Source organism: Schistocerca americana, chromosome 3 (genome assembly GCF_021461395.2).
Source record: "Schistocerca americana isolate TAMUIC-IGC-003095 chromosome 3, iqSchAmer2.1, whole genome shotgun sequence".
Classification (NCBI taxonomy): Eukaryota; Metazoa; Arthropoda; class Insecta; order Orthoptera; family Acrididae; genus Schistocerca; species Schistocerca americana.
The window spans coordinates 809354208-809378566 of NC_060121.1; the positions used below are offsets into that span (position 1 = coordinate 809354208).

The 24359-nt window shown below is 44.5% G+C and overlaps 1 pseudogene; it reads left to right on the forward strand.

Annotated features, from left to right (window-relative positions):
- Nucleotides 1-3206: 3206 nt before the first annotated feature.
- LOC124608788 lies at nucleotides 3207-3324 on the forward strand (annotated as a pseudogene).
- Nucleotides 3325-24359: the final 21035 nt, after the last annotated feature.

Below are 24359 nucleotides of genomic sequence, written 5' to 3' on the forward strand. Positions count from 1 at the left end.
CGTTTGCTAACAACGCTTCAGTCAAATCACAAAGTTGGTCTCGCATTCCGTACACTCGTATTTTGTTCGTTAGGCGGCAGTGACTTCCGGAAGCCATGGAACTCGTCATTTACCTGGGCGCCTGAACTTACTGCTTTCTAGGTCTCATGAACGAACACAGCGAGCTGCGTTTCACACGGTCGTTGTTTTCGGAACCCATGTTGCTCCCTACAGGGGAGAGGACTGTACGTAGCGTGACAAAATATGAAACAGGAAGGTGGTACGAGGGATATTCTGAACGTAAGGTCCGATCGGGCACGAAATGGAAACGTCAGTGAAAAATGCTTTGCACACATGTGTTGGGCAGTGTCTCTAGTATGCCCGTAGAACGCGTCACGTCGTTCTTTTCACTTCTGAGTGCACAAAAAGCACTTAAAGGTGGCCTAGAAAATATTGTCTCCCGCCAAGTATGAGGGCACGGCGAGGGATTTCACCTGTCAGGCAGCCTACATATCGTAACTGTGTTGCGTTTCCTTCTTCATGACAATTCTAGGCCGCACTCTACAGATGCAATGATGACGGTCGCGCAGCTTTTAAGATGGAAGAGTTTGGTCACCCACGACAAGCCTGTAATAGCTCCCTCCTGAGTTTCATCTCTACTCACATGATCCGCTGGCAATAAAAGCAGCATTTTGGCACGGAGAACGAGAAGTAGACCAGCGTAGAGAAGTGTCAGGAAGCACAGACGGCTTCTCTCTGTGATAAGGGTATTGAAAAGTTGGTATAACGCTATGATAAATGTCTAAGTCGGAGCGGCGACTATGTAGAGAAGTAGCCAGAAGGCTATGGGTAATAATTAATCATATGAAGTTGAACGAAGGCTGTATTGGACTACGCATTCATAGAATTTGAGAGGAGTAGGCTATGCGTCGGAACCGGGTTTCACCCTTTCCATTCCATCATCGTCATCCAAAACATGAATTACGCCACACTACGCACACACTAACTGCCGTCGCCTACAGTTAATAGTTACACCTAAGCAACACAGGACGCTCACACTTTGCCAAGGAAAGTTGCCTACTAGTGCGAAGGATAGAAATCACCTTTCCAATTCAGGCTGCTGAACCTGCCTTACGGGATCTCCCAGCCAATCACGCCATATGACTTTACTTTTAGTCCCGATCAGAAAATAGCACAGATTCGATGCAAATAATTACTTATTAATATAGCTGAATTCCGTCTGTTGTAAGATCCAAGAGAATATTCTAACCTCTAAACTTATGATGTACCTGCTTATCCTAAGGAATCAGCAAGGATCCAGAAAAAAGAAGACTTGTGTGAAACACAAGTTGCTTTGTACATATACGATATCTTATAAATAACAGATGCAAGATCTTCCTACATTTCCGAAAGCCTGCGGAGGATTCGGGTTCGATTCCCGAGACTGCCAAGAGTTTTTCTTTGGTAGGACCACTGGTAAGGACTTCATTCAGCCTCTTGATGCCAATTGAGGAGCTGCTTGAACGAGAGGTAGCAGCTCCACGGTCTGGAAAGTTGGCAAAACGGCCGGGAGCGCTATGTACTGACCACGTGACCCTCCATATCGCATCCGAATGAAGCGGCGAGTCAGAGGACGACACGGTGGCCCTTTGACAGCCCTTGCGCCTCGAAGGTCTCGACGAGAAGTTCCGGCCAAGTCAAGATTTACGGAAGATGTTCTACTCTGTACCATATCGTCCCCTACTAACCAAGATTCTATCATAAAGAGTATCGTCATATATATGAGGTTGGTCTGAAAAATATCAGACTAATAGAACCCAGTATGCTATATTGGATGACGAATGTTCCATTAAAGCGGAACTAACATCGGATGTGCTCCACGGAAGTATAATATTTCCTCCGATTTTTTAGTAAACAATGACGATTTGTCAGAGAGGATCAGCAGCACTAACGTATTGTGTGAAGGAAATTATCGTCGTTAGGTAATCGTCAGGAATTACACAAACGGGCAAAATTTCCTCTTGGCGTAATGAATGGCAGTTCTCTTTAAATGTAGGTAAGTGAAATATAATGGAAGTACGGAGAATCTTATAGTATCTAATTGTCAGATATGTTATGTACATCATGAGCACCTCCAAAAAAAGAAACGATGCACCACGGAGCAGTTACGCACATTGGTAACAATCCAGTATTCATACAGGTATCGACGGCAAAGGCCAGTTTGTAAACTTTGGCGGCCGATAGATGAATATGTGACGCTGCAGAGTAATTTCACAGCGCAGCTGGTACGGATAGTAAACGGGTAACATGTCGATACCACGTCATAAACTCTTCGCCTGTTTCATTCCAGCTGGACAGTAACTATGCGTCACAGACAGACGCGTGAACAATATACGCAGGAGTCAGCATTTGAGAGATGTGTAGTTGCTCTCATGGAAGACCGTTGGAGTACTTGGAGAATCGCTCGACTTTTGAATAGAATGATGCCACAATCTGACGATGCTGGCAGGAATGGGTCAACGATAGCCGAACACAGCGTGAAGAAGGAAGCGGGTCGGCCAACAGAAAGAATGTGAGGACCGAGCAATCGTTAGAGAGGCACTCAGAACCCCGAATTCTTCATTATCATCGATCCAACGTGCAACTGGATCTTCAGTGGCTACAAGGACCATAATTGGTGGTTCACAGAAATGTGGCTCTGTATGTGAACAAGCCCGTCTGCAGTTGAGTTGGGCGCATTCGGCCTGGAATCTCACCGACTGGAGTAGAACTGTTTCCAGTGATGAGTCCCGCTTTGAAATGAGCCCCAATGACAAGGGAAGACGTGTCTGGAGACGCCCCAGACATAGACTGCCATTTCTTTTCAAAGCAGGACCCCTTTGGCTATCATCTACGCTCCATGATATCACAGCGGTACGCCTACGCCACGTTTTGTTGCCTTCGTGGCAAACCATCCTGGTCTTACATTTCAGCAAGCTAAGGCCTGTCTGCATACGAAAGTTTCTACTGCTCCCCTCGTGCTTGCAAAACACAACTTGGTCAGCAAAGTCGCAAAGTCCCTCCCCAGTTGAGAATTATAGGAGCATTATGGGCATGGCCCTCCAGCCAGCTCAGGATTTCGACGGTCTAACGTGCCAGTTGGACAGAGCCTGGCAACATATCCCTCAGGAGAACTTCCAACAACTCTATCAATCCAAACCGAATAAATGCTTTCATCAGGCCCAATGTGCAACGGCCTTGCCGCAGTGGATACACCGGTTCCCGTGAGATCACCGGAGTTAAGCGCTGTCGGGCGTGGTCGGCACTTGGATGGGTGACCATCCAGGCCGCCATGCGCTGTTGCCATTTCTCGGGGTGCACTCAGCCTCGTGATGCCAATTGAGGAGCTACTCGACCGAATAGTAGCGGCTTCGGTCAAGAATAGAAATATAACGACCGGGAGAGCGGTGTACTGACCCCACGCCCCTCCTATCCACATCCTCCACCGAGGATGACACGGCGGTCGGATGGTCCCGGTAGACCACTGGTGGCCTAAAGACGGAGTGCTATAAGGCCCAATGTGTTGAAGCTCCTTAACTCGAATAAATCATCCAGTTTTTCTGAAACTCTAATCATTTGTCTATCTGTACATATACACGACATCTAGCGATTTCCGTCCCATTTTTTTTTTTTTTTGTTTATGTCTTAGAGTGTACTAAGGAGCGCTGTGAAATGAGACGAGCACGTGATATCAATATCTATAAGGGAAAGTGAACGAAGATTTAGATTGATTGGAAGGGTTCTCGGAAAATGTAATGCATCTGTAAAGGAAAACACATAATAGGCGCCAGTACTGCCAATTTTGGAGTACTGTTTCAGTGTTTGAAGTTCTCACCAAGCAGGCACGAGCACACACTTGGAACGAATCGGGACACGCTGCAGTGACCTCAACAAATCGGTATAATCCATACGAAAGTGTAACTGATATGCTCGAAGAACTTGAAGGAAAGGCGAGGGTTTTTTTTCTCACAAAACATTGTTGGGTAAATTTATAGAACTATATTCGAAGGCTGTGAGACCATTGCGAAGTAGTCGTACATCCCGCATGGGGATCATATAAACGCGATAAAATAGATTAAGGAGTGCATGTGCCTTTGCACCACAATGTGGAAAATTGATTATGGATGGCTGAAAGGTTGCCAGTCCAAACTTTGGAACACGAATTAAAAATGTCCCGAATGCACGTCCGAAAAGTGATGAACATTGTTCTTCTTTTCTAATGTGCCAAATTCTTTCGGTCCATTTGTGCCATCATCCATGAATACTGAAGAAGCCGAGCTTGAGAGGCTAGTGCAGAGCTGATAAGGGTGATAGCCTGGAGACGGTAAGGTCGCGTAATCGAATTCCGCTCAGACAGTAATTTTGCAGCTACGCTAGCGTTCATCTATCGGTGTTGTAAAGATACGCCCAGTCACACCATGCTGACCTACACTGATCAAACAGAACATTATTACCAACGACCTAGCCAGCCGCTGTGGCCGAGCGGTTCTAGGCGCTTCAGTCCGGAACCGCGCTACTGCTACGGTCGCAGGTTCGAATTCTGCCTCGGGCATGGACGTGTGTCATGTCCTTAGGTTAGTTAGGTTTAAGTAGTTCTAAGTCTAGGGGACTGATGACCTTAGATGTCAAGTCCCATAGTGCTTGGAGCCATTTGAACCACCGACCTAGTATCGACATAACCCCGTCCAACCGACAGCCACAGGCGAAGAATGACTGTTGGACACCCACGGTGCTTATACTATCAGTGAGCGTGCTGTCCGTGTGTAGACATGCAAACATCGTTAGTCTGGGCAGCCACCCCACATTACAGTTGTTGGACGTCGTAGGCTGAGTAGTCTGGTAAAACAGGACAGACCGCCAGCTGTGACGGAACTGACATCAGACTACAATGCTGGGAGGGTACACATGTGTCTGAACACACAGTGCACCCAACACTACTAACAATGGGACTTCCAGCCGACGACCCAAGCATGTGCCAATGTTAAAACCACGCCATTGGCAACTACGACTGAAAGGGGCACGTGACCATCGACACTGACTTTGGTGACCTTCTTCATCATGACGATAGGACTGCCCGAATCCGTCATCTTCCAGGGGAATAACTCCTTGAGACCTCTGGGACGGAGACGAGCGGGTGGCGGTTCCATTTTGCTCTGGGGAACTTTCACGTGGGCATCAATGAGCCAGGCACTTTGACGGTATCGTGCACTGGTTGCAGACACACCTTCATTACGATCATGTTTCTCGAAGGCAGTGGCATTTGTCATCACGTCATAAGGCCAGGAGTGCGATGGAGTGGTTCGAGGAACACAGTGACGAGCTCCAATTGATAAGCTGTCTCCCAACTCGCCAAGTCTGAACCCGATTGAACACATCTGGGACGTGACTGATCGTGCCGCCAGATCTCATCGAACCCCTATCGAAATTTACGGGAATTAGGTGACATGTGTGTGGAGATGTGGCGCCTACTCCCTCCATAGATCTGCCGAGGTCTCATTGCTTTCATACCATGTCGCGCCGTCGCTGTTATCGGTGCCGAAGATGGACAAGAGGCCTTACGCAGCAGGACACGGTATCGTAAAGCTGGTGCGTCGGTGGGATGACTGCCCCAACGCTCACTGTGATTTCTCCTAGTTGGCATACCGATTCTGGCCTGCGTAGCCTTAGAAAGGAAACTTTTTGATCGCCCGTAATACTACGAAACTACTCTGAAGAGCCAAAGAAACTGGTACTCCTGGCTAACATCGTGTAGGGCCCCCGCGAGCACGCAGGAGTGCCGCAACACGACGTGGCATGGACTGTATCAATGTCTGAAGTAGTGCTCGAGGGAACTGATATCGTGAATCCTGCAGGGCTGTCTATAAATCTGTAAGAGTACGAGGGGGTGGAGATCTCTTGCGAATAGCACATTTCACGGCATCCCAGATATGCTGAATAATTTTCATGTCTGGGAAGTTTGCTGTTCAAACTCAGAAGAGTGTTCCTGGAGCCACTCTGTAGCAATTCTGGACGTGTGGGGAGTCGCATTGTCCTGCTGGAATTTCCGAAGGCCGTCGGAATGCACAATGGACGTGAATGACTGCAGGTGATCAGACAGGATGCTTACGTACGTGTCACCTGTCAGAGTCGCATCTAGACGAATCAGGGTTCCCTTATCACTCCAACTCCCCACAGCATTACAGAGCTTCCACCAGCCTGAACAAGCCCCTGCTGACATGCAGGGTCCTTGGATTCATGAGGTTGTCTTTATACCTGAACTCGTCCATCCGCTCGATACAATTTGAAACGAGGCTCGTCCGACCAGGCAACATGTTTTCAGTCATCAACAGTCCAATGTCGTTATTGACAGGCCCAGGTGAGGCGTAAAGCTTTGTGTCGTGCAGTCAGCAAGGGTACACGAGTGGGCCTTCGGCTCGGAAAGCCCATATCGATGATCTTTCGTTGAGTGGTTCTCTGACACTTGTTGATGGCCTATCATTGAAGCCGGCCGCTGTGGCCGAGTGGTTCTAGGCGCTTCAGTCTAGAACCGCGCTGCTGCTACGGTCGCAGGTTCGAATCCTGCCTTGGGCATGGATGTGTGTGATGTCCTTAGGTTAGTTAGGTTTAAGTAGTTCTAAGTCTAGGGGACTGATCACCACAGATATTAAATCCCATAGTGCTTAGAGCCATTTGAACCAGCATTGAAATCTGCAGCAATTTGCGGAAGTGTTGCACTTCCGTCGTATTGAACGATCGTTTTCAGTCGTCGCTGGTCCCGTTCTTGCAGAATCTTTTTCCGTGCGTAGCGATGTCGGAGATATCATGTTTTACCGGATTCCTGATATTCAAGATACACTCGTAAAATGGTCGTACGGCAAAATCCCCTCTTCATCTCTACCTCGGAGATAGTGTGTCCCATCGCTCGTGTGCCGACTACAACACCTCTTTCAAACTCGCTTAAATATTGATAACATGCCATTGCAGCAGCAGTAACCGATGTAACAACTACGCCAGGCACTTGTCCGACATAGGTGTTGCCGACCGCAGCACCGTATTCTCCGCCTTATACATATCTCTGTATTTGAATACGCATGCCTATACCAGTTTCTTTGGCGCTTCATTGTAATAATAGAGAGGTATATCATAACGTAAAGAAACTTCTGTAGAACCTAACACCTGATGCACGCAGTGAGGATGCCACAAAGGTATCGAACGTGTTCGGACATTATAAAGAACAGTTGTTTGCATAACTGACGGACCTGAATTCCCTTAGGTCACATTAAGTTCTTTGCAAGCCTGGATATTTGGATGCATTGGTGTCTTTAACCCTTTGTTTCCTGACATAAGAAAAAATTTGCTTTTTAACATTTTCTTTGCAGAATTTATGCTATTGTGGCCTCAAATGACGGTAGGATTTTTTGTAAAATTTTATTTTATTTTGCACAACTTTTTTCTCTCCTGGTACTCAGAAGTACCGTCAGACTCCATGGACAGAATCACAACATGCGCAGAAAAATGCTCCAATTTTTATAACTTGTATTTTATTCCACATAAATATTAAATATTTTTACATTAGTAAATTAATTAACAGAAATATGATATTTCTGATTTTTTTTTTAATTTCGCATAAATTTATTCTAGAGCAACTTCACAATGCATAGTAACTTAGCTATACATTTTTGACAGTGTATACATATCACATATTTAGTGATACCTCATGAAATTGTAGGAACCAGTTCTTTTTTTCATTGCAGCACAAATACACTTTACATGTACTACATTGTGAATGTGGTCTGAATTTTATTTTTCGCACACATTTCGCATCGTCCTCTTTTACAACTGAACACTACAAAATGGTTTCCTCGGTTGCCAAGACGTACATCCTTCGGAACAGAAAAGTTATCCTTCGTTCTCTTTGGCAGAGTTATTTCATCTTTACCAGAGTTTCTCTTTTTGAGATTTGGCACTTGCTGTTCATTCATTAGCCCTAGTGCCACAGCACGCCTGAATTTCAGCAGTGGCAGTGCCCCATGTAGATCACTGAAAATGACGTAAGCATTGACAAAAGCAATTTCTATTTCTCCACAGAAGAGAGGGTGCCACCATTTCTTTCATTGCTTGTCAAAACCATAAGTTGAACGTAATCTGTCTGCATGATCCACACCACCCATGTTTTTATTGTAATCACATACAGTAACTGGACATCGTATAGCCATCTTAGTTCCATCTTTCTGATTTTTTGTCACTACGCTCTGTTCAGTGCCATGGAAGTTTGACGCAAAATACACTACTTTATTTTCCTTCCATTGAAATACCGTTAGGTCTAAAGATGACTCTCTGTGATTTGATTTAGACATTTTTCTTTAGGTAAATTCCCTGGCAAACCTTTCCTGTTTGTTCTAATTGTTCCAAAGGCAAATGTATTTACCGATTTCTGTGTGAGAAAAAGTGGACAGAACAACTAGTGAGAGGTAATGCATTGTTGCTACAATAAAGTGTTCACACAACCTGACGGTACAATAAGTCCGCCTTATATTTTCCACTTTATCTCATTCACATGTAACGTAATTCTTCAAACTATTATAAAAAAACAAAGAAGGTAAGTACTTACAATGGAAAACTCAACGGAAGTTTCAATAAATTGCGCACAAATTCAGGCAACATCATGGAAACAAGCACATACAGTCTTCTGCTTTCACAGCAGCGCGCGAAAAACAATTTCAAGCTCTGACCGCCAGAGAAGTCTATGTATTGCACAATAACAACTATGAAACAGTAGAGCAGAGTTACTGTTACGTACCGACAGGCTCTCAGATCACGAAACTGCACCAGGAGAAAATAATGAAAGTCAAAACTTACTGGTACTTTTAAGTACCGTCAGGCAACAAAGGGTTAATGTTGCTTTCTCCTGTAGCTTGGGGTCTGTTAACAGTAGCCAGAATGAGCCGACGTGGGTGAGGAGCTCTCCGACAGCCTGCAGGTGCCCAGGGCGGCCGCCGATGGCGGAGCAGGCAACGCCGCCGTGCTGACCTTGCGCTATGCTGCGAGGCAGGCCGGTCGCCACCAGTATGTGGAGCGCCTCCTCTCGTGACGTCGTAAGCAGGCTGTTAACGTAACGCAAAGAAGAGCAGTGTCTAGGTGCACACCATTACCAAGCATGTCATTTATATTACTGTTTGACAACGGCGACGGATCATGGTTTTTATATTACACTGCCTGACAAAAACCGTGACGCGCCTAGATGACACGGTCAAAGGCCAATGTAACTTTGTACACACGCACTCTCCATCGGCGGGCATGTAGGTAATGAATGTTGCAACTGTCTGTAACAGGTAAAACGACCAACAGAGATGATTAATGTTGTTCGTGTTTAGTGATGTTACCAAGTGTGGTAGGGTATGTAACGGACGTGAACAGTGGGAGATGTTGAGTGATCTCTGTGAAGAAGGAAGAAATATGCGAGACAGCGCTATCAGCACCTAATAGTTTGAAAGAGGCCTTATTGTATGTCTCTTTTCGGCTGGCTGGTCGAATATTGCAGTATACAGATTTGTGGGACATTCCAGTGTGACAATAGCACGGTGTTTTAAACTGGATGGGTATCTGAGGGCCGGTATGTTGCAAGTGTCAGTAGTGCTCAGAACAGCGTTCTGTGTATGTCGGTGCTAAGCGAATTCTAACGTGAGAAAACTGCTGGTGCTCGTGTAGTGAGGGCTTCCAATGTAGCTGAAGTGTTTGGTATCGCATGAAGCACCGGATGAAAGATTTAAAACGTATACAGCGAAAGCTGAGAAACGTCATCCTCCAAGCCACAACGCAGGCGAAGGTGTTTGTTGAATGATCGTGAGAGATCGTCATTGAAGAAGAGTCTAACAAAAAATAAGTAGATGACATCCGGAAAAGTTACGACAGAACCAAACGTCGCGCTCGCAAAACCTGTGAACACCACACGACGGGAGCTCCATAAGCAGGTATTTGCAGGGCCAACTGGTATTCCAAACCTACTGATCAGTGATGCGAATGCCAGAACAGGAAAACGTGGTGGCGAAGCCGTAACATCTGAAGTGTGGAGGAATGGAAGTAAGTCTTCTGAATCAATGAGTCTTGTTTCGAACTTTTTCCGACTTCTGGCTGAGTCCAGTGGTGGTGGTTCAGTAATGCTTTGGACAGCAATATCGTGGTATACCATGAGCCTCATGGTTACTCTGTAAACTCGGATTCCTGCCAAGGATTAAGTGGCCATTTTGACTGATCAGGTCCATTCTACCGAACTAGTTCGTTCCCCAACTGTGATGCTGCTTTCCAAGATGGCGGGCGCCTGCTGACGCAGCTCGCACCGGTCAGGACTGGTTTTGGAAACGCGAGGATGACTTGTCGCATCTCACAGCCAGTGAATCTCAGTATTATTGATCCTTTGTGGTCTACTGTGGAGAGAAGGGTGTGTAACTTGCCACGTTTTGGAGGAAGAATGATGTAAAATTCCCTTAACAAGCATACAAGACCCTTATTTATCCTTTCCGAAACACATAGAAACGTTTTTTAATGCGGGGTTTTCTTTCACCGCATTAAGCATGTAATGCGTTGTGTTGCAGATATTTTCACCTTTTTGTCCACTCACCCCCCCCCCCCCCCAAATCCCCCAGCAATTCCTCTGTTGTGAAGTATACCAAGTACTAAGTACTACAATGTTATTTAAGTGTTAGACATTTATCAAATGGTTCTAATGGCTCTAAGCACTATGGGACTTAACATCTAAGGTCATCAATCCCCTAGACTTAGAACTACTTAAACCTAACTCACTTAACGACATCACACACGTCCATGTCACAGGCAGGATTCGAACCTGCGACCGTAGCACCAGCGCGGTTCCGGACTGAAGAACATAGAACCGATCGGCCACAGCGGTCGGCAGAGATTTATCTTCTTGTGTAAAAATCGTGTATATAACGTTGCAAGGTCTATTTTCAAAAATGTTTCATCATCTTTATTTATGCTGAAAGAGTATCATATCCAGGCCCCTTTATGTTTTTAGTTTCTCGATTGGCTTTTTACACGTCATGTGACGTTACTTTAGGAACGTCATTTTTTTTTCTTTTTTTGTACCTGTGTTGATACAGTAGCGTATATTTCATGGGATTCATGTTTTTCCGTCCAAATGTCACAGATCCGAGTGTCAACGGCCCACGTCGTACCAGCAGTGACCGCCAGCTGTAGGGCATCGTTCGCGTTCTGACACTCCCGCTGAACAAACACGTCGCTCTGCGTCAGTCGCGAAGACTGTGTCGGGAGACACACGCGAGTCTCCAGAGAAAGTTATGTTTGGACAGTAGCGAAACGGCTAGAGCCGCTCCCTCTCCAGGGTCAGACAACTCTGGGAGTCACCTGCAGAGACCTTGAGTACGTGTTTAAACGGACATCCTGATGCTAAATGAGACCTCTTGTTCGTTCTTCTAACATATTTCTCGTTAGTTACTCCGTACTTCTCACATTTCGATAATCCTATGTCAATAACACGTTAATCTACATATACAAGTATACTCCACAAGCCACCTTACGGTGTGTGGTAGAGGATACTTTGTGTGCCTTCCACAGTTGTTGCAAACTCAGGTGGCGGAAATGGAAGGAGCTTTCCCCAGTTTGTAGGCGTGCTATATATCAATAGGTCAATGGTATATTAATTTCCTACCCAATATTCGACAGTGTAAGGCGTCGACAACGTACACCACACAGAACACGTGTATTGAAACTATAGCTAGATACTAAGAACTACGGTCCAGTCGAAGTGAAGGTACTCAACCGCTAGAACAGATCAAGGAACAAAGGGGGAGATTATGGTGAATCTTACCACATGGCTTGCACCGCTGGTTAGCAGTCGTAGCTCGAGGTACTTGCATTCACCGAGCTAACGAAACGTCGAGTCTGTCTCCACGAGGAGGAAGGTCCGCCGTTTGAAAAGTGGGTACCTTTTAAGACTGTCGCCATTAGATGTAATTTTCCACTCCTCTCTAAATGACGTCAGTCTAAGTCTGTCTCCTGATTTTAGTTCCTCATTATACAGAGGGGTCCAAAAAAATGTATCCACTGTTTAAAGGTCATTAACTTGCAAATTAATTGACAGACTTGTCTCATTTTTGGTGAAAGTGTAGCTTAAAGTCCAACTTAAAGATATCACTGTAGGTGTTCGAAATGGTCACCATTAACATCCACACACAAACGATGCCACCGAACTGCAGCACGAACTACTGACTGCAACGTGTTCAGTTGGATATTTGCACATGAATGTACGATGGATTCTCGAAGTTCATCCAATGTACTTGGCTTTTGTCGGTAAACGACGTCCTTTAGTGTTCCCCACACGTAAAAGTCCAGAGGAGTTAGGTCTGGGGAACGTGGTGGATACTCCACAGCACCTCTACGGCCTATCCATCTTCCTGGTAGATTTTCGTCGAGATACACCCTAACACGATTTTGGTAGTGGGCTGGGGCACCACCTTGTTGAAAGTAAACTCTTCCATCTCCATACAAGTCTCGGATGGCAGGTAAAACGCATGTCTGAAGCTTCTGAAGGTACACCTCACCGGTATCTGTGCCGTCAAAGAAGAACGGCCCAATCAAGCGGTGGTAAGACAACCCACACATTTACTCCTGGAAAATTCACGGCTTAGTCTACATAAACGTTCGGGTTTTCGGCGGCCCAGTAGATGCAATTGTGGTGATTTACTGTACCGTTTAGTTTGAACTGTGCCTCATCAGACCGTACAATCATCTCTGCAAACTCTTCATCGTTGCACACCATGTTAGTAAACCACTCGCAGTACTCCATTCTACGATCTGGGTCGTCCTCGTTCATTGCGTGTAGCAATCGTGGGATGTAGCATTTGGTTGCATGACATCAAAATTCGCCGAACATTTGAGCGACTCACTCCAGTTTCACGGGCACACTGTCTCACAGACTTCTGTCGCGAACGAGTGAACTGTTGTAACACACGACGGGAGTTAGTTGGACTTGTTACTGTTACAGATCATCCAGATCGTTGTTTGTGTACAGCTTTAACACAGACTTCAGCTTCAAATTTGTCTTGAATGCAACTAATCGTTAAACATGTCGGTAGCTCTGTTTGATACTCATATCGCTATTGCCGTTGAACCTCATTAATGTTTTCGTACTTAAAATACCACTTCACAACTGACTTCCTTTCATCGAATGTAAGCCTTGCGCCAGCTATGTTTACTCGAGTAACTAGGTGCAACTAAGAACAAAACACTGACTATCTGGCGACTGTCATCTGACAAAACAAAACAACGCAATACAACGCGTGTGCGGTGATTGCCGGAACTACAAACTATTACACTACCAAAGATGAGACAACTCCGTCAATTAGTTTGCCAGTTATGGACTTTTAAACAGTGGACCATCTGTATTAGGAATCATTATCAAAAAGTTTCTTTTATCTCGGAAATTTAGTTAGTGGTTTAAATCACCATTAAATTCCATGACAATCGAAACAAAATTGGCAGTAAAGTTGTTGAAAAACTGGTTTCTCAATCGTATAGGGCGGTATACATGCCGTATGTTTGGTTGCTTATTAATTTCTACTCTGCTTTTCCATTATTTGCGGCTCCGTCACGTGAAAAGGTTCGTTGTGTAACACAATGTCGCTGCCCCCTTCCCTGTTCCAGTCTCCAATGGTTCACGGGAAGATCTATTCTTGGTAAGGCTCTGTGCAACCTCGAATCTATCTCATTTTATTTTCATGGTCTATCCGTGAGTTACACATTGGGGGAAGCTATATATTGTTTGGCACAGACAGAAGTAGGCACTCGAAATTTTAACAGCAAATTACACAATGTTGTAGAACGTCTCTCAGGCATCGTCTGCCACTGAAATATGCTGAGCATCTCTTAGACCCTCTCGTGCTTACCCAATGAACCTGTATCGAAAAGCGCTGCTCCTCTTTGGATTTTCTCTGTTGCCTGTGTCAATACTATCTTAAGCGACCTGGGTGACTACGCCTCCTGAGGTTTCTCCCAATGAAGCTCAGTCTGGCATTTGCATATTTGCTTTCACAGTACACCCACTCACTCACACATGCACATACACGCACACATACGTACACTGATACATGTAAACATACGTACACCTAAACGTTGTCCCAGATATAAATTAAAACCAGTTTCAATTCCTCCTTTCCGATGCAAGCAAAACGGCTAATACACTCCCAACCATTTTTTAGGAGTCCATCTGCCCCACTACCATCTCGCAAGGTTTTTAGCCGAAAGGAACCGGTGCTCTATAATAGACCCGTTCCAATCTTCGGAGCATAAATGAAAAAAAGATTCGTTTAGTTTTGTTAAACTAAATACTTGGAACTGAACGTACATACGTGACCGTCAAGAAATGGATTCATAAAACCGGCTACTAAATGAAGCGAATATTATCGACGTCATTGGCCAAAAACCAGCGAATGCTATCGTAAATTGTGACATATATACTTACGTTTCCCTCATACTTAGACTGTTGCAACTTCCTAGAAACATGTTGGCGCGAGTTCTCGATAAGCCCCTACGTGCAATTTACACCGTTTATTCGAAATCGCATCCACATACCATGTGGATACGTGATCGTGAGACAGTTATGTCAAGTGCAGCTAACTCCAGGGAAACGTAAGCAACACCAAAGTCCATTAATGATGCAGCCGTTAGTATAACTCGTTTCAGTTTGGAGCCAGTCACATCAGTTAAAATTTGCCTGCTGTGACTTGAACAGTTGGTTATGGAAATTATATTCCAATATAAAGTGGCATAAGAACCTGCGAAACGTCGAGATGGTCATATGATAAAACGTTAAGTATGTATGAAGCTATATCTCTTGGTAATTCGGAGCGAACTCTTGAATTTTATCAGATGTTTCTTTTCGTGGAACTAAAATATTATGGCTATAGGAATAAAGAGTGTAACTGATCTTCCACATAACAGAACGCAGAGAGGTTAATTTAGAAATTATAAGTATCTTAAGACCGTTCGGAAGTAATTACTGTAGTGACAAAGGGGTACACCATACTGAGAACTGTTTGTGGTATACAGGCTGACTTGCGAAACGGGGAAATTACAAGAAAAATATTTGGAATTTTAGGAGTTAATAAGTAACAATCAAATTTACTGGAAAATATAAAACATATCGTAAACACAAAAGAAGGGATCTGGATTGGTCTGACAACAGCTGCAAGATTTCTGCTACCGTCTCGTTCCGGCGAGACTTTTGAACAGAGGCGAACATGGAGGAACCCAGCAGGCGGCGACCTCCATCGTGGTCAAAATGTCATAGATTTGCAATTTTTCGTGTATCGCCTCCATTGTTATACGCCGGTTTTCGGCCAACAGGTCCATTTCTCTTGCGATTCACGGCGGTTCGTCGAGAAATGGACTGCCACTTCGTTCTTCGTGATTGGGACCTGTTTAGCCACAATGAAATTGTCTCCGTCACCTGGTCACTTTGTCAAGTGATGGCACACTGTTTACGTACACTAGCATCGATTCAGAAAGGATTCTTGCAGCACTGTGCACCTTCAAAGGTAGAATATGAATTACCGCACAATTCTCCATTTTATCAATGAGCTGCATCATTTTGTTCAGCGTTTCTATTTTCATGCTACGGTACATTGAGGTATGGATCTGACAAGGAACCTCTTGAGTGCGAGGTCGCAAAAGGTTAATGATGTTTACGCCATTCGACGTCCCACATATTGCCTACCACGCAACTAAAATATTGGTTGCTAATGGCAACAGGGGGCGGCACTGGAGGCACCCAATGGTGAGTATAGCATAAGGCTACTAAGCCTAGTTGAACTGCTTAGGCAAAGAGTAATTCCCTATAGTGCTAGTGATGCTCATACGAAGCAGAGAAATGTCAAAGACAAACGAAGGAAACATTGCATTATATCTAAAAAACAGTTGCCGAAGTTGACATTTTGTCAGAAAGGTACCCAAGGGATTTCGCAGAGTCAGAATGAAATGCCAAATGAAATACTAGCGTTTCTGCAAGATGAGTCAGTGGAATGTGTGGTGTCGTATGTGCTTGACTGTGCGGACAATGTACATGAGTACAATGACGACGATTCGTGCTTAACAAGTGAAAGAAAGACTGAAACAGGTGTGGAGGCATGCAGTTCATCGTCCTTGTCTGCAGGGAGCCACGAATTTCGACTCCAGATAAACGAAGTAAAGGACAATCATTATCCAAGTAACGGGTACTAAAAATAATTACTTTTATGGAAGACTATCCGCAGCATTATGAACAGATTTAGTGTAAGTCCGCAGCAATATAGCCGTGTAGTGCATAAGAAAAACTACGGGTATTCAAGAAAGGACAAGGCGAACTTGTTACAAAAACTCGATACAATTTGCAGGATGTGCATGATGGTCGTCTAATACGTTATGCACATCAAACTGCGCGCTACATGTATTACAGCGATTTAAATGGAAGCAGTGCATAGTTGCGTAACATCAAACACTTCGACAGAATTGGAAGACGTAAGGTTACGAAATTCTAAACAAAGTGTCACTTGACGATGCACAGCAGACGGCGGAATCGGCCCGAAAATTTGTAGGTGAGATAAAATACTTATTCCATCGTTCAGTAAGGAATTTTTCAACTCAGACCAGTTGCAATTTGAAGAGGAAATGCATATGAAAGGAATCTTGGAAATTAGATGTACCAAAAGAGTTGTATCAACATCACCTAATATCAATGCATTAACATATTCGTTGTAAGACGTGTGTATTTCTATTCTCTTTGTCAAATCACAATTAACCCGTGCATGCAGCATAGTTCACCAAAATAAACGTAGTTTTAATTATACTATAAGTATTGAATATGGAGAAATGTGGATAAATGCTTCACAGGTCATGCCGAGAGCTGACGCGACATTCCAGATGCAGAGAGATGTTGAAGTCATGCCGTGCGCTGACGATTATTAACCATGAATATTTCGTTATAGGTAATACAGAGAGATATTGAAGTCATGCCGTGCGCTGATGATTATTAACAATGAATGTTTTATTATAGGCTATGCAGAGAGATGGCACGAGGTACAAAGGAGAGAGGAGAATGAAGATGTTAGTACGTAAGGAATATAATTTACTAATGGTTTATTTTGATAACAGGTGACACAGCGCAGTGCAGCACTACGGCTGGAGAAACCACATTAAATTGCTTACTATATGTACTTTGCTATCGAAAATTTTTTTTCTGCATTGAACATGATATATTTTACATCAGATACAAACATAGGAAAAACAGATCACACCAAACGTCAGCATGTCGATTCGTACTCTACGTAAAATACAAATGTTTTCTCTTAAATAACAATGACGATGTGTGCTACACAACTCAAACATAATATATAGTCGACTGACAATATGACTCGTAACTGCTGACCACATTACCGAATATACTGAAGTCACAGAAAGTGACATAGTTTGTCAAAATGTACTTTCATATTTCAAAAACTGTGAATTCACAATCTGTGAAGTAATATAACCGTGTCTTTACGTAATTATTTATATGACCACCAGATTATGATTTATTTAGAGTCACAGAAAGTAACATAGTTTGTATAAAGGTACTTGTCTATTTTATTTAAAATGTTGATGCCTAAATGTACTACTAAATGTATTGTAGGCCGAATTCACTACGGATGGAAAATGTGTTTTTTATGTAATTGTTTAAAATTATAAACTTTTTCTACTGTCACACAAGGTGACATATTTTGTCATTTTAAACGTAAAATAAATAATTTTTGTGAGCACAGAGGAAAGAGATGATGTAAAATTTGGTAATAACGGTATCAACCATATCCGTTAACCATTTGACAGAATGATTATGGAGCACAAACAAAGTGAACAGTGACCCACGTTACTTCAATCTACGATGTTTTCTATGAGGTGTCGGCATACCAAGATGTACACCACAGTCATGATGTGCGAGGATAGGCGCTTGCATACCAAGATGCACACCATCACTACTAATGGACAATTAGAGTTGGAACTTGTACCTGATGTAGCTGCGGCAACTCAGGCAATTCGATGGTTAACTTAGTGTTTGGTTACACTAAAACTATGGATCAAAGAGACGACGGAATCACATGGCGAAACCTGGTGTTGTGCTACGTGAGGGAAAGAATCGGACTTTTGAGTGCATTCACAGACAGTTGCCAGTGCTTGGACCATGCTATCCAATTCCTTTTTTTTCCCTTCCTTGAATATGGTACTAATAGATGACAAATTTATAATGAAACATAAACTGTGTTCTAATTTTTGCCATCCATTACTATTAGAAATATAAATAACTTTTACTACCTGATGTACACTTCCAACTTACTGACTCATATTATTTGTATATTTTGATGTATACTCTTTTGAATATTCTCTTTGTTAGACTTAGGAAAACAACATCTTATGACAGTATATGTATGTGCTTTGTTGAAAGAAATATTCTATCATTAACTTACTTATTAACACATACTTCTATTATCAAATTTTCTCCTTACGTCAAGTCCAAATGACTTAACGACGTACGAAAATTTTAAGGAAACCAAGTGGAGGGTTACGTATGACGTGTATATTTCTATTGTTTATTGTCAAATCACAATTTATGAAAGATGTTTATATTTTATTTATAGGATTAAGTAGGAATAATTAACATATGTTATGTTGTAAATAATTGTTGTAGCAGAGAATGTGTGCACCAAAGTATTGTTGATAAGAGAGACCCAAGTCAGAGGTATCGATAGTGAAAGACTAACACTACCAACTAGGAGGTGAGATAACATAGAATCTGTCCCTCTAGTTTTTGACAAGAGAGAGAGCAGGATTCCAAGCAGAGTTTAAACAAAAACCACCATCTTGGTTCACAAAGTTTATCGTTAAATCTCAACAGTTTACTTAATAACACTGTACCAATAGCTGGGCGTGCATGCCAATAGCTCTGTATTGTTATATAACATAGAGTGGCCAATACCCTAACAATTTTCGGCAGTAGCTCATCTACTTGGCTGCTGTAATCGTGTGTGCCTTTTATGCTCAGTACATCGGTCCTCCACGGTGCTGATAGTCTGACCAATGTATACGAAGCCACAGCTACAAGGAATGCGGTATACACCTGCCTTACGCAAACCAAGATCATCCTTAACAGAACTCGAAAGCGTTCTAATTTTAGATGGAGGTCGGAAAACACATTTCACATCTTAATTACGTAAAATACGATCGATCGTGTTGTAAGTGCTTCCTGCGTAAGGCAAAATGGCAGTAGACTTAGGTGTCGACTGAGTTTTATCATCAGTCACCTGATGCACAGTTGGTCGATAGCTCGACACACGTTCAATCTGTCTTTCACTATAACCATTCTGACGAAATGTAGCTTGAAGATGGGCCAGCTCAGCTGGAAAAGTCTGTGTCAGAAATGACGTGTGCCCTGTGTACCAAGGTACGAAGTACCCCTTCACGCTGGGCCGGACGGTGACAACTATCAGCCTGTAATTACAAGTCAGTGTGAGTACGTTTCCGGTAAAGTGGACGTCCCAGTGATCCATCATCCATCATATCAGGAACTCAGCTGATGTCTTACGTCGTTTGGGGGGTGCGCAGCCGGCCGGAGTGGCCGAGCGGTTCTAGACGCTGCAGTCCGGAACCGCGCGACCGCTATGGTCGCAGGTTCGAATCCTGCCCCGGGAATGGATGTGTGTGATGTCCTTATGTTAGTTAGGTTTAAGTAGTTCTAAGTTCTAAGGGACTGATGTCCACAGCAGTTAAGTCCCATAGTGCTCAGAGCCATTTGAACCATTTTGAAGCTGATGGATCATTGGGACATGCAGTTTACAGGAAACGTACTCACACTGACTTGTATTAAGAAGCTGATAGTTGTCACCATCCGACTCAGCGTGAAGGGGTACTTCGTACCTTAGTTCATTTTGTCAGGATGGTTATAGTGAAAGACAGACTGAACGTGTGTTGTGCTATCAATTAACTGTGCATCGGGTGACTGATGATAATTCTTAGTCGAAACGTAAGTCTACTGCCTTTTGCCTTACGCAGGAAGCACTTCCAACAAGATCGGTCGTATTTTACGTACATACGATGTGAAACTTGTTTTCCGATCTGCAACTAAAATTAGAGCGCTTTTGGGTTCTTTTAAGGATGATCTTGTTTTGCGTAAGGCGGGTGTACATTGCATTCCTTGTAGCCGTGGCATGGCATACATTGGTCGGATCATCAGAGCCGTGGAGGACCGATGTACTGAGCATAAAAGGCAAACACGATTACAGCAGCCAAGTAGATGTGCTATCGCCGAACATTGTTTGGACACTGATCACCCTATGTTGTATAACAATATCGAAATATTGGCGTACACGTCCAGCTATTGGTACAGTGTTATTAAGGAAGCTGTTGAGATTAAATTAGCGAGCAACCTTGTAAACAGGGATGGAGGTTTTTGTTTAAACTCTGCTTGGACACCTGCTCTCTCCCGTGTCAAAAAACAGAGGGAAAATGTTACCTCACTTGAAACTTCCTGGCAGATTAAAACTGTGTGCCCGACCGAGACTCGAACTCGGGACCTTTGCCTTTCGCGGGCAAGTGCTCTACCGTCTGAGCTACCGAAGTACGACTCGCGCCCGGTACTCACAGCTTTACTTCTGCCAGTACCTCGTCTCCTACCTTCCAAACTTTACAGGAGCTCTCCTGCGAACCTTGCAGAACTAGCACTCCTGAAAGAAAGGATATTGCGGAGACATGGCTTAGCCACAGCCTGGGGGATGTTTCCAGAATGGGATTTTCACTCTGCAGCGGAGCGTGCGCTGATATGAAACTTCCTGGCAGATTAAAACTGTGTGCCCGACCGAGACTCGAACTCGGGACCTTTGCCTTTCGCGGGCAAGTGCTCTACCGTCTGAGCTACCGAACCACGACTCACGCCCGGTACTCACAGCTTTACTTCTGCCAGTACCTCGTCTCCTACCTTCCAAACTTTACAGAAACTCTCCTGCGAACCTTGCAGAACTTGCAGGTACTGACAGAAGTAAAGCTGTGAGTACCGGGCGTGAGTCGTGCTTCGGTAGCTCAGACGGTAGAGCACTTGCCCGCGAAAGGCAAAGGTCCCGAGTTCGAGTCTCGGTCGGGCACACAGTTTTAATCTGCCAGGAAGTTTCATATCAGCGCACACTCCGCTGCAGAGTGAAAATCTCATTCTGGTTACCTCACTTGCTAGTTCGTAGCCTATCACTATCGATACCTCTGACTTGGGTCATCTTTGGTGGCACTAGTGTTCAGTGTGTGTGTGTTATCTTTCTTGGATCACTCCAAGAACCGAGATTTTGAATTTGTTTGTAATCGCCTGCCCGTTGCAGTTTGTGCATTGAAAATGGCTGATGTGTACTCCCGCCGAAATATCGGCGATCGCTGTAAATTTTACGTGGCTGAATTCCCATAAGTTGTTTGCAAATTGTATACGCCAGGAGAAACTCAGGTCCAACAATGTCTAAGATGTCCATTTTGTGAAGAGTCATACATACATCCCATAGAAGGTTGATCTCCGCACCTCTCGGACACTCATTATTTGTCGCCCTGCTGATGCACATATCGACCGGAACCGCGCCGCTGCTACGGTCGCAGGTTCGAATCCTGCCTCGGGCATGGGGTGTGTGTGAAGTTAGGTTTAAGTAGTTTAGGGGACTAATAACCTCAGATGTTACGTCCCGCAGTGCTTAGAGCCAATTGAACCATTATTTTGATGCACATATTGAGCGCTAAAATTTATCCCGACTCTAAACATTTTAAAATGAACCCTACTGAAACTTGAAACTGCGATATCGCACTCGATATGTACGATTGCCGCAGGTATGTACCTGCGAGTAAACAATAAATTGGTTCCTAACTTTAATTTTTCGAGGTGATGGTGCTTGCACGTCACATGTTTCGTGTTCCTACCTCAGGTTTGCGCGATCTCTTTTAAACATTAAATGTTAAAATATTTTTCATGTTTTCGTGCGCGAGCTTGGATTACCATTACCCCGCAGTAAAAAAGCACAAGATATGTTATTATTGAAATGAGAAAATGAGGAGAAAGGAAACCGCCAACGTAAAGAGTACGGTACGGTACGCGTCTTATTATTGTTATGAGCGTAATTGGGACCGCCTTGTAGATTTCGTAGCAGATCCAGAACGCATTGATCTGACAGCGTCTGTCAAACCCGGTCTTTATTTGGATAATTGGGCGGGTGCTATTTTGCCGCTTTTAGCGGAATCCCCCGCGGCCCTGAAACCGGCTAATTGAAACAATACACGCCGCCGTATTACGATTTGGGGCATAATTGCCGAATAAATAAACGGGCCGTAATGGCTGGGAAACCGGTCGGTGGCGCGTTGTCAGAGGCCGTCGCTCCGCTTTTTGTATTTATTCGCCAGAGAGACAACGCTTGACGTATGTGCGGGCCCGGCTGGCTGAATGCGCTCGCGAAATCGCTGTCGGCGCAGGCTTTACGACGGCGCGCGCACAGCGGGCGCACACAGATGCTATCTGCGCGGGTTGCGCAATCGCTGCCTGCCGGCACCAGAGGGGGCAGCGGACAGGTGCAACGAGGCAGCTTTCCTCAGCCTTCTACAGCTGCTGGTACGCCCATTGAAGCAAGTACAAACGCCATGCATTTATCAGGTCTTCAGCATAAATTTGTTCCCGACACACCTGCAATGTTTTGCACGTCTTTCGTGCGCTCTTCCGCATCGGCCTCATGGTCTTTTATTTTTCCATTACGCCACCAATCTTTATATACGAACCAAACACAAGAGTCACAACGTACTACCCACAGGAGATCAATATCGTCAGCGTGTGTCTGTTGTCAACTACTGAAGGATATTCTACGCTCAAGCATTATGACGTTCATGGAGGAAAGCAAGGGTATGTGGTATACTCAGAACGGACGTCGGAACAATAGTACATCACAGGCCATTAAAATTGCTACACCAGAAAGAAATGCAGATGATAAACGGGTATTCATTGCACAAACTTATTATACTAGAGTTGACATGTGATTCCTGTGGTGTCACCGCCAGACACCACACTTGCTAGGTGGTAGCCTTTAAATTGGCCGCGGTCCATTAGTATACGCCGGACCCGCGTGTCGCCACTGTCAGTGATAGCAGACCGAGCGCCACCATACGGCAGGTCTAGAGAGACTTACTAGCACTCGCCCCAGTTCTACAGCCGACGTTCATAGCAATGGTTCACTGACAACTACGCTCTCATTTGCCGAGACGATAGTTAGCATAGCCTTCAGCTACATTTGCTACGACCTAGCAAGGCGCCGTATTCAATTGATATTTATTATGTGAAGCATGTATCATCAAGAGCGATGTTCTACAATTGTGGATAAAAGTTAAGTATTATATCAACTACGTACTTTATTTGCAATTCTCAAGATATTGTCCTGTTCCAGACCTCACGCCAGTCAGCGTGTAATTAAACACGTGCATTTCGGCCTCCTCCAGAAAAACAGTGTTGGCTTTTCTGCCAACACTACAATTACATTTTCACGCAATTTGGGTGCATAGATCCTGAGAAATCAGTACCCAGAACAGCCACCTCCGGCCGTAATAACGGCCTCGATACGCCTGGGCATTGAGTCAGACAGAGCTTGAATGGAATGTACAGGTACAGCTGCCGATGCAGCTTCAACACGATACCGCAGTTCATCAAGAGTAGTGGCTGGCGTATTGTGACGAGCCAGTTGCTCGGCAACCATTGACCAGACGTTTTTAATTGGTCAGAGATCTGTAGAATGTAATGGCCAGGGCAGCAGTCCAACATTTTCTGTATCCAGAAAGGCCCGTACAAGATCTGCAATATGCGGTAGTGCTGAAATGTCGGGTTTCGCAGGGATCGAATGAAGGGTAGACCCACAGGTCCTAACACGTCCACTGTTCAAAGTGCCGTCAATGCGAACAAGAGGTGACCGAGACGTGTAACCAGTGGCACCCCATACCATTACGCCGGGTGATACGCCAGTATGGCGATGACGAATAGATGCTTCCAACGTGCGTTTACCGCAATGTCGACAAACACGGATGCGACCATCATGATGCTGTAAACAGAACCTGGATTCATTCGAAAAAATGACGTTTTGCCATTCGTGCAACCAGGTTCGTCGTTGAGTACACCATTACAGGCGCTCCTGTCTGTGACGCAGCGTCAAGCGTAACCGCAGCCACGGTCTCCGAGCTGATAGTCCATGCTGCTGCAAACGTCGTCGAATTGTTCGTGCAGATGGTTGTTGTCTTGCAAACGTCCCCATCTGTTGACTCAGAGATCGCGG